The following is a 12,173-nucleotide window of genomic DNA, read 5'->3' on the forward strand; positions in this document are numbered from 1 at the left end:
CGGCATGTCGGTGGCCTTCTAAGGCTCGTGAAAATCAAATCACTTGATTGGAAGCTGCCAATTTGCCATAACAATATGGAAGGACCTCTAAAATCTGTTGTACATACTTTGTGCTACTGCACTTACCAGCATGCTTTGTGTCTTGCACATTTCCTATGTTCTTGTGGGTTTCGAAACATGTGAACCAATGGAATGTATTTGCTCTTTGTATTTTTATTTGAATTTTGTTATTAGCCAATGATGTGGTGTGGAGCTGTTATGCCCGCGAAATCACGATCTTCGCAACGGTCCATCTCCTCACGGAGAGGGAGGAGTTAGGCAGCCCGAGTGAGTACGACGAAGAGAGAGGGCCATTTTTCTGCTGCTCCGTCTAAGTACCCGTTTCGCGGAGACTTTATACACAGCCCGTGTACTAGGCCCGCATTTGAGGTCAGGAGTGTTGCGATTGGCCCGCGGTCGTATGCTTGCTGGTGGGCTTTGTTTTAGTATGCCGATTATTTTGTTTATGCCCCATAGCCAGTGTCGCCGCTAGCTAGCTAAGTGCATTTAGCATCCAGCGCTAGTGTGTTAGCTAGCCGACTAGAGTTGTGGAGGCTAGTCAGAAGTCATCGGGCTGCGCTGGACGGTGATCTAACTAGGGGAGCCGCTCTGCTCCATTCCTGGGACCTGTCTGCTATCCAAAGAGGACTCGCTTCATCTGCTCTATCTTCGCCAGGGTTGTTTGAACATTGCAACCTTTGGCCATTTGCTACCGGGGAGCCGACACATGCCAGCTGCTAGGCTAGCACTACGCCTTCCATCCTCTGGACTGCACACAGCCTCCCGGTCGAGTAACCCGAAAATTTCATTTATACTCACACACACACGCACACTTTTATCTCGTCGCCTGGGCATCGTGGCGGTGGCTGCCTTGCCCTCCGCTCAGAGAGCTGCTTTAATGTGCACCAACGGGCCCCAACGGAAAGTGCTGGGTATTTGTGTGTTCTTTTGATACTTTCTTCCTGTTTATTGTGACCGCTTGTCCCACCCTGTGTAATTTCAATTAATGTTTATTTAATCAGCAATACTACACTCGTGTGGTACTCTCTCTCTCTCTCTCTCTCTCTCTCATTATTATCAAATAAATCCTATTATTATTAATTATATTTCGGGTGTATTGGCAGCTCATTTTCCGCATATGCACAGCCTAGGTTACTTATAGAGTGCTGGTAATAAGCTTGTACAGTAATTCAGTACACAGCAGAGTTATAAGATCTGCATTGACCACATGTTTGTTTCATTCTGGGAAGATATACCATTCACCAGCCTTAGCTAAGTGTAGTACTTTCACAGTGGAGGCACCGCGCTACTAAATTGATTATTATCTTGGTTAATTATTTCTATTATCAATTATCACTAATATTGTCATTAGTGACACTAGCCTACTAGTACACAGGAGGTTCAGCCAGCTCACCATTCCACCGCTGAGAACTCAGGATGCTGTTGCGCTATTGATTTGTATTGTAACACTTTAGTAACTGGTAGCATTAGGCTTTTGTCTTGTTTAAATGTGCTTGGCGTTGCCCGCCAGTGAAAAAGGGGTTACAAATAGCTTTACACTAGTCCAACTCACCGAGCAGGGGGCGACGTCCCTCTTTGTCGGAGTCCGTCGTAAAAAGAGAGAGTGAACCACAGCTCCGCCTCTAAATACGTCACTGGGAAATATGACACCACCTCCGGTGGGTGTGTGCTTTCCCCCGGGACAGACGTTCCCTAACCATGCCGTTGTCCCGGGAAAATGGACCCGCCCATCTGTTGGATCGCCAGGTCTTTCTCCGGAAACACCGGATGACGACCCAGTCGCCGGGGAGGTAGGAATGGAGAACCTTCTCAGCTGGGGTGGGGAGAGCAGCTGCCACCTGTTTGGGAGACTTGGGAGAGAGCAGAGGAGAGATTACAGCAGTGCTGTAGCATAGCATGCTCGTAAAGAGCGGTTTGGGGAAGAGCTCCCGGCGCAGGGCCCGTTCCCATGGTCGGAGGCCGTCCCATGACAATCTCAAAAGGACTAAGCCCTGCTCTGGAGTGTCTTTGTCGCACGCGCATGTACATAAGTACCAGAAGACGTAAGAAACTGTCTCTGTTGCCAGAGAGCACCAAAGTCCACGCCGAAAGCGTAGCGTGAATCCGTGTAGATGGTGACAGACCAGCCAGCTGCCAGCTCGCAGGCCGCAGAGAGGGCCGTGAGTTCAGCAGCCTGTGCAGAGAGGTGAGAGGGCAACGAGCTGCAATTAAGGCAAGCGGAGGCAGAGCAAACGACCCAACCAACCTGACATTGGCCGGTGGTAAGACAGCGGGAAGCCGACCCATCCACAAAAAGGACAACGTCAGGGTTGGCAAGAGGAGTGGAGCTGAGATCAGGCTGAGGTGAACAAACAGCAGAGACAGCTGCAACGCAGTCGTGTGGTTCACCATCGTCTGGTGAGGGAAGAAGGGTGGCGGGGTTAAGGACAGCGCAACGTTTGACAGTGATGGTGGGCATGTCAAGGAGCACAGTGTTGTAACGTAGCCACCGGGCTGCGGACAGCTGTGACCTTTTCTGTTCAAGTAGGAGGAGCGGGACCGCATGGGGAACCAGGAGAGTAACGTCGGAGTACCCCACGATGTCTCGCGAGGCCATCACAGCCTTTTCAGCAGCAGCGACGGCTCGAAGGCAGCGAGGCAAGCCAGCCGCTACCGGGTCAAGTTTGGCGGAGAAGTAAGCCACAGGGCGCAGCTTGCAGTCCCCCATGAGACTGACTGCAAGAGGACGGAGATCATGCAGCCGTTGCGCTCATCCACAGTTTGAGTGAATGCTTGAGCGGGCTCCGGATAGCCAAGAGTTGGTGCGATTTGGAGCTGGACTTTCAGTCCCTCAAAGGCTTTAGTTGCCTCTGGGGTCCACAAGAGGACCTGTGAGGCGGGTGCATGAGAGTCAATGAGGGCCCGAAGGGGTTTGTCAAAGGTTGCAAATGCCGGAACGAACAAGCGACACAGTAGGAAGCCATGCCTAAGAACAGGGTATCTGCAGGTTTCACTAAGTTAATTTCAAGACTTTATAAGACCTTTTTAATGCCACTTGGATCGGAATTTAAGACCAAGATCTACAACAAAATATATACATATGGTTGGTAAGCCCTAACGCCCAACAGCTGAATATTTAAATATTTGATTCGCGCGAGTGCAGTTTTATCGAAATGGTTAAACAAATGTATGTTTTGTGACACGCTGATGTTGTAACCGCATTTCTTGACGTTCAGACCGAATATTTAAAGATTTGATTCGCGGAATTTCGCGCGATTGCAAACAGATAAGCTGAAGTCCTCCTCCATGTTGAAAAAGCTGCCATAAACTACACGCTGCTGTGACTGGTTGATTCGCTGTGAGCATTTGATGACAAAACAACGAATCACAGCAGAGCGCGCAGCGGAGGTCCCTCCCCCCTCCATCTGGCCGATCAATTCTAGCATCAACTTTTCTTCTTCTTCTCTCGGCTGCTATTTTGTCATGACTTAGTTAGCATTTGTCCGCCAAATTCTGTATAGGCTATACCATTTAGCAATTAACCGCTCAGTAAAACCAACATCGGTATTCTTTTCGATAACTAGTTACATTAATATTACCTACAACCGTGAGTTGCAGGTAATATTGCCATGGTATCGCATCATCCAGGTCATTTCTCTGTCTATGGGGGATACATATTTGTTTTAATTACAGGGAATAGCATGCTATAGGTAACAGGTGCGCCTGATACGAACCTGGAATTCATGAAAATAGCATGTGTGTTAGAGTTTATGGGAGACCCCAAGCGCACGACACCAGACAGAGATGGGGTTAGCCGAAAACTGGCGTACTTTATTCAAACATAGGAAGGCAATGAGCGACAAGGAAAAAACGGAAAGTCCAAGGGGGGAAAAAACTCGCGGGTAATCCAAACGGGAACAAGGCAGGATACTTCCACGGGGAAACCTTGCAAGGGAAAAACATGAACCAAGGGCTGGGATGAGTTCGTAGAGAAAAGGACCGTGAGAGGAGAGTCGCCGCTACTGCGGGGAGGTAACAACACGAACTGACAACGGGCACGTGGGAGGCCACCAAACTTAAGCCCAGCCCTGATGACTAAGCCCGGCCCTGACGAGCCGATTGGCTGCCGGCATGGGGTGGGCGGGCCACGGTGCGGGGTGGGCGAGCCATAACACTTGTTTCCCTTTTATTTTCTTTTTTTCCCCTCAAAATTCACTTGATCCTACCAAATGACCACTTCTATTAGTGCGAGACCGAGGGTGAACAGCCGCTTAATTGTCAGTGCACGACCTCATCTGGTTTCAATAGTACGCGTTTTAAATGATCATTTTATCCTTTAAAGAATTCTGCTTACCCGTGCGATGAATCTCCCAGGGTTTTGCTGAGGGATCTCAGCGACACCGACCAAACGGACCACCCGCCTCTCCCTTTCTTCTTCTCAAACCTGGTGAGGTTATTGGGAGATCGGTGACTATGTCCTTGTCCCGAGATGATCGGTCAGCCGGTTGTCCGTCTGGCGGGGCGACGTGAGATCCCGCTTCTGACACCAAATTGTTGTGGATTTTCCTTTATCCTTTTAATGGGCTCTTGCCCCAGGAACCTCTGGGGAGAATAATCATCGGACAAATATTAAAGAAAACAGAGAATCTTTAATGCATCTGCAGATGGAGAGACATAAGGCCACACAGAGGTTCGTCTGTGAGGATATGCTCTGCCTCTGAGCTGGAGATAGTGGTTTTTTATAGAACAGTCCGTCGCGTCATACACTATGTTTCCTGCGTCAACTAAGGTGTAATCTTAAAAAGGAATGAAGGAAAAATCTACGTTAATCACGTTCTGTGCCTCATGAGTGTCTGTACGCCTGTTGCACTTGTCTTTTGCTCAACCTGGCCGTTCCTGGGATGCGGCAACGGGGAGGCAAGCATAATAACAGTTGCTATGTGGCCCCATGGAAGGTACGCATGAGAACAATGGTCATGTGTGTCTGCAGTGAATGAGAAGTTTCATACACACAGACAAGTGGAAAACCACAGAGTACATACGGAGTGCATATGGAGAACATTTTGTACTCCACATACATCACCAACATCCTGCTCAGCTCTCCCCTTCTCAGCCTCCTCCTGCTCAGCTGCACCACTCTCCTCTCAGAGCCTCACCGCAGCCACATCGTGATGACACGACTGGTACGAATGACATTGCGAGCTACTTGGTGCGCCGAGAGCTTGTGAATTCCGGTCTCATCCAGTTCAACGAGCGCCCAGAAAATTATTGGGCATGGAACTCCTCTTTCTTCAACGCCATTGAAGGACTGAACTTAACTGCCAGCGAGGAGCTCGACCTCTTGACAAAGTCGTTAGGAAAAGAGTTCTCAGAGCACGTTACAAGGATTCGCTATGTGCACGTCACCGACCCTGTAGTGGGCCTACAACATGTCTGGGAACGCCTAGAAGAGTGCTCCCCTGAAGTGATCGAGAGAGCGCTCTTCGAGAGGATAGAGAACTTTCCAAAAATCGCTGAGAAAGACCCCGTAAAGTTGAGGGAACTGGGAGACCTGCTGATGGAGTTAGACTCTGCTAAGTGTGAGGGCTACCTGCCGGGGATCTCGTACCTGGACACCGCCAGGCGTGTCAACCCGATCGTTGAGAAGCTGCCACACAGTCTACAAGAGAGATGGATAACTAAGGGTTCCCAGTACAAAGAGCAGCACCATGTCTCTCGCCCCCCCCCATTCACCTTCTTCGCAGACTTCATCTGCAGCGAGGCACACAGAAGAAACGACCCCAGCTTTACTCTCCCTTCAGCTCCCTCGAAAACGTCCAACAAGTCCTCCACAGGGTCCTCAAAACATGAGCGATCAGAAAAGGAATCAAGACACGCCAAAAGGCATGTCTCCACCCACAAGACAGAGGTCTCAACAAACCGCTCAGCTTCTCAGTCACGCAGTTCGAGCAGCAAGCCTGGCGACAAAGGTAAACAATGTCCCATCCATCAGAAGCGCCATCCTCTAAAGAAATGTCGGGGTTTTCGAAGCAAGTCTCTTGAGGAGCGCAAAGCCTTTCTGAAAGAGATTGGTGCCTGCTACAGGTGTTGCTCCTCCACAACTCACCTGGCGAAGAACTGTAAGGCAACTTTGAAGTGCAGCGAATGTGAGAGCGATGACCACATAGCGGCGCTCCACCCTGGACCTCCTCCACGGGACAAAAAAGACAAGGACCCCACCTCAGAGCATGGCGGGGAGAGTGAAGAGGAGGCGCCTCCACCAGCAGTCATCTCTAAATGCACAGAAGTTTGTGGCAGAGGCCAAAGCCTCAGATCCTGTGCCAAAATCTGCCTGGTGAAGGTATACGCCAAAGCACACCCAGACAGAGCTAGTAACGTCTACATCGTCCTGGACGACCAGAGCAACAGATCTCTGGCGAGGTCTGATTTCTTCCACCTCATCCAAATCAGAGGTTCAGACTCACTGTACACCCTGCGTACATGTGCAGGTGTCACCGAGACATCTGGAAGAAGAGCCACAGGGTTCTTGGCGGAGTCGTTGGATGGAAAAAAACAAGTGTGCTGCTTCCAACACTCATTGAGTGCAACCATATGCCTGACGATCGGTCAGAAATCCCGACCCCAGAAGCTGCACAGCACCACAGCCACCTGAAGTCCATCGCTCGCAGAATCCCTCGCCTGGACCCTGAAGCCCAGATCCTGATACTTCTGGGACGCCACATCCTTCAGGTCCACAAAGTCAGGGAGCAACGCAATGGTCCTCCCAGCGCCCCCTATGCCCAACGTCTAGACCTGGGTTGGGTGGTTATACGGGACGTGTGCCTGGGTTCAGCCCACAAGCCAGCAGCTGTGACTTCCTATCGCACCAGCGTGCTCGAAAACGGAAGGCCATCTCTCCTCACTCCGTGCCCCAACCGTCTCCAGGTCAAGGAAAGGTTCCTCCTTACAGCATCAAACATGACACCCCAGTCCCTGATGACGACAAAGTGGGGCTTTCCATCGAAGATCGTCTGTTCCTGGAGTTCATGGACAGAGAGATGGTGATGGACGACACCAACAGCTGGGTGGTGCCTCTCCCATTCCGATCCCCTCGTCGACGGCTCCCGAACAATCGAGACCAAGCTCTCAGCAGACTTACCTCTCCCCGCCGCACCCTGGAAAGAAAGCCTAAGATGAAAGCCGACTTTGTCAAACCTTCATGCAAAACATCTTGTATTTATTTATGTATTTGTATTATATAATACAGACAAGAAGGAAAAAGGCAGAGACAAACATTGAAAAAGTCAATTTCTGTTAATGTGTTTTACATGTTATGCATTGCATTTCAAATAAAAGTCCAAAAGTAAGACTAAGGTCCATTTTTGGTATTTTTGGTACTCACTATAGGGGGCTGTTTTACTCCAGAAACATACATATATACTGTTTATGTGTATGTGTATTTGTATATGTATATGTTGAGGAGCTGCTGTATCAAAATTAGTTGTCTTCCTCCAGAACTTAGTAAATTTGTCCATACATAGGTTCAGGGATAAAGTCTGCTTTTCTATGTTATATATTCATTTTATGATTCCAATCCATTCCTCTTTGCTGTAGCTCAGCATTTAAATAATTTTTCTTAGATTTGTTGGTTTAGTCAGTGTTTCCTCTACCCAAAATGTGTTATGCTTTTCTTTCACAAATGTGGGAATGATGGTCCAAAATTGCGTTAAAATGTACAAAACAGTGAAATTTATCTTGCCTGGCCGGCCAGCACTCTAGATGCTCAGCACCCAAAAGCTCTGATCCTAGAATCGCCTCTGGTCAGCGCCAATCTTGTTATACGCAGCAAAAGACTGTGGCTGACTAGATAGCTATATCAGATGGCATAATTTTCTTGAATTATTAATTGATTATTAGCATTACACAATGTGTGAATTAATGTAATGTTTGATTTTGCAGTTTGGATGAGAAAAAACCCCGCAAGTTGGGTGTGAGATGGATGAAAAAGAAGAATTCTGGAATGAGTTGGACGACATGGTGGAGAGGGTACCCAAGGAGGAGAGAGTGGTGATTGGAGCGGACTTCAATGGACATGTTGGTGAAGGGAACAGAGGTGATGAGGAGGTGATGGGAAAGTATGGAGTCAAGAAGAGAAATGTGGAAGGACAGATGGTGGTCGATTTTGCGAAAAGGATGGAAATGGCTGTGGTGAATACATATTTCAAGAAGAGGGAGGAACACAGGGTGACGTACAAGAGTGGAGGAAAGTGCACACAGGTGGACTATATCTTATGTAGAAAGCACCATCTAAAAGGGATTGGAGACTGCAAGGTGGTGACAGGGGAGAGCGTAGCCAGGCAGCATCGGATGGTGGTCTGTAGGATGACTTTGGAGACCAAGAAGAGGAAGCGAGTGAAGACACAGCCGAAGATCAAATGGTGGAAGTTGAAGAAGGAAGACTGTTGTGTGGAGTTCAGGCAGGAGTTAAGACAGGCACTGGGTGGTAGTGAAGAGTTGCCAGATGGCTGGAAAACCACTGCAGAAATAGTGAGGGAGACAGCTAGGAAGGTACTTGGTGTGTCATCAGGACAGAGGAAGGAAGACAAGGAGACTTGGTGGTGGAATGAGGAAGTACAGCAAATTATACAGAGGAAAAGGTTGGCAAAGAAGAAGTGGGATAGTCAGAGAGATGAAGAAAGTAGACAGGAGTACAAGGAGATGCAGCGTAAAGCAAAGAGAGAGGTGGCAAAGGCAAAGGAAAAGGCGTATGGTGAGTTGTATGACAGATTAGACACTAAGGAAGGAGAAAAGGACTTGTACCGATTGGCTAGACAGAGGGACCAAGCTGCAAAGGATGTGCAGCAAGTTAGGGCGATCAAGGATAGAGATGGAAATGTGCTGACAAGCGAGGAGAGTGTGCTAAGAAGGTGGAAGGAATACTTTGAGGGACTGATGAATGAAGAAAATGAGAGAGAGAGAAGGTTGGATGATGTAGGGATTGTGAATCAGGAAGTTCAGCGGATTAGCAAGGAGGAAGTGAGGGCAGCTATGAAGAGGATGAAGAATGGAAAGGCAGTTGGTCCTGATGACATACCTGTGGAGGCATGGAGATGTTTAGGAGAGATGGCAGTGGAGTTTCTAACTAGATTGTTTAACACAATCCTGGAAAGTGAGAGGATGCCTGAGGAGTGGAGAAGAAGCATACTGGTACCGATTTTCAAGAACAAGGGCGATGTGCAGAACTGTAACAACTACAGAGGTATAAAGTTGATCAGCCACAGCATGAAGATTTGGGAAAGAGTAATAGAAGCTAGGTTAAGAGGAGAGGTGACGATCAGCGAGCAGCAGTATGGTTTCATGCCACGAAAGAGCACCACAGATGCGATGTTTGCTTTGAGAATGTTGATTGAGAAGTATAGAGAAGGCCAGAAAGAGTTGCACTGTGTCTTTGTAGATTTAGAGAAAGCTTATGACAGAGTACCGAGAGAGGAGGTGTGGTATTGTATGAGGAAGTCAGGAGTTGCAGAGAAGTATGTAGGAGTGGTGCAGGATACGTATGAGGGAAGTGTGACAATGGTGAGGTGTGCGGTTGGAATGACGGATGGGTTCAAGGTGGAGGTGGGATTACATCAAGGATCGGCTCTTAGCCCTTTCTTGTTTGCAATGGTGATGGACAGGTTGACGGACAAGATCAGGCAGGAGTCTCCATGGACGATGATGTTCGCGGATGACATTGTGATCTGTAGTGAGAGTAGGGTGCAGGTTGAGGAGAGCCTGGAGAGGTGGAGGTATGCACTGGAGAGAAGAGGAATGAAAGTCAGTAGGAGCAAGACGGAATACCTATGCGTGAATGAGAGAGAGGACAGTGGAATGGTCAGGATGCAAGGAGTGGAGGTGACAAAGACATCTGAGTTTAAATACTTGGGGTCAACTGTCCAAAGTAACGGGGAGTGCAGTAGAGAGGTGAAAAAGAGAGTGCAGGCAGGTTGGAGTGGGTGGAGAAGAGTGTCAGGAGTGATTTGCGACAGAAGGGTACCAGCAAGAGTTAAAGGGAAAGTTTACAAGATGGTTGTGAGACCAGCTATGTTATATGGTTTGGAGACATTGGCACTGACGAAAAGACAGGAGGCGGAGCTGGAGGTGGCAGAGTTGAAGATGCTAAGATTTTCACTGGGAGTAACGAAGAAGGACAGGATTAGGAACGATTATATTAGAGGGACCGCTCAGGTTGGACGGTTTGGAGACAAAGCAAGAGAGGCAAGATTGAGATGGCTTGGACATGTGTGGAGGAGAGATGCTGAGTATATTGGGAGAAGGATGCTGAATATGGAGCTGCCAGGGAAGAGGAGAAGAGGAAGGCCAAAGAGGAGGTTTATGGATGTGGTGAGGGAAGACATGCAGGTGGCTGGTGTGACAGAGGAAGACGCAGAAGACAGGAAGAAATGGAAACGGATGATCTGCTGTGGCGACCCCTAACGGGAGCAGCCGAAAGTAGTAGTAGTAGGATGAGAAAAAAAAAGGAGCCGCTGTGGGTACCACATACTGGAATGAGAAGCATGCAAAAGTGTTTATGCACTTTGTGTTAAGTTTGATAAGTTAACTTTTGTTGGTGCCTATAATACAGTTAATACGGTAGCCTGTTTCGTTAGTCACTTCTCCAGCAGTCTTTACGGTAACCCTCCTGTTAGGAGGAAGGCGCGCTGCTAGTGAAAGGCACTTGTTGAAATGTTTGGTAGGCTGAGGCCACTTGCTGTTGAGAGCGCAAATAAAGTTCAGTTAAATAAGTACAGTTGTCTTATTTGAAACTAACATTGGTAGCAGAGGATGGTTGCCTCGAATGACTTCAGACAGCCTCCTGGATTTGACGAAAAGAAGCCGTATGAAAACTGGAAAAATTAAGTGGAAATATGGAGACGGGTGACGAACTTGGACAAGAAAAAGCAAGCGTTGGCTGTGGCTCTATCGTTGACAGGTAGAGCGAGGGATACTGCTTTAGGAATAAATGTGGATGATCTAAATAAGGATGATGGAATGACCACTTTGATTGGGGAACTTGACAAGATTTTTTTGAGAGAAGAGAAGGACCGGGCTTACGAAGCCTATTCTGAGTTTGATCGAATATCGAGGGAAAATGGCGTCTCGATGGTGGACTTTATTGTTGATTTTGAACAGAAATACAACAGGATCCGTAAATTCGAGATGGTTCTGCCCGACGCTGTTTTGGCGTTTAAACTACTGGATACAGCAAGTCTTGATGTGAAAGACAAGCAACTGGCATTGACTGCATGTGGTAAACACACTTTTGATTATATGAAGTCAGCACTGAAACGCATATTCGGAGAAAAACATGAGCAGAAGGCGGGAGCCATTAACGTGAGTCAGGATGCAGCCTACTACACAGATCACAGAAAACCGCACCCACGAACCCAAAGTGTGCAAGCTAGAGGACCACTCGCAGGCACAAATCCACTTGATAAGTACGGAAGACGAACAAAGTGTGGGATTTGTCAAAGCACATTCCACTGGGTGAAAGATTGCCCACATAAGAAAGAACACGTAAAGATAACAGAAGAAAATAAATGCACAGAAGAACCTGATGAGTGTAATATAACGCTGTTTTCTAAGGAATCGGATACGGAAATATTCATGGTTGAGGCTCTGGGATCAGCTGTCATTGACACGGCATGCACAAGGACTGTCTGTGGTGAAAAATGGCTGAATAACTATGTAGGGGGACTAAATGAGAAAGAAGTACAGAAAATAGTTAACACAGAGAGTAGCAAGCCTTTCAAGTTTGGGGATGGGCGAGTTGTACATTCGACAAAAAAGGTCAAGATACCAGCCAAGATAGGAGAAACAAAATGCTGTAGACACAGAAGTGGTCCCATCTGACATCCCTTTACTGCTGAGTAAAACGTCGCTAAAGAGAGCAGGAGCTGTGCTGAACTTGGAGAACGATACAGCAATAATGTTTCGGCAACCGATAGCTCTGAAGATGACCTCCTTAGGACACTACTGTCTGAACATAATGGATAATGAGTCACCATGCGATACATATGAGAATGTGGTCCTGGCCATCACAGAGAATATGACTAAGGAACAAAAACACAAAGCTTTACTGAAACTTCACAAGCAATTCGGACATGCATCAGTTG

This window comes from Lampris incognitus, chromosome 17, assembly GCF_029633865.1.
Source record: "Lampris incognitus isolate fLamInc1 chromosome 17, fLamInc1.hap2, whole genome shotgun sequence".
Lineage (NCBI taxonomy): Eukaryota > Metazoa > Chordata > Actinopteri > Lampriformes > Lampridae > Lampris > Lampris incognitus.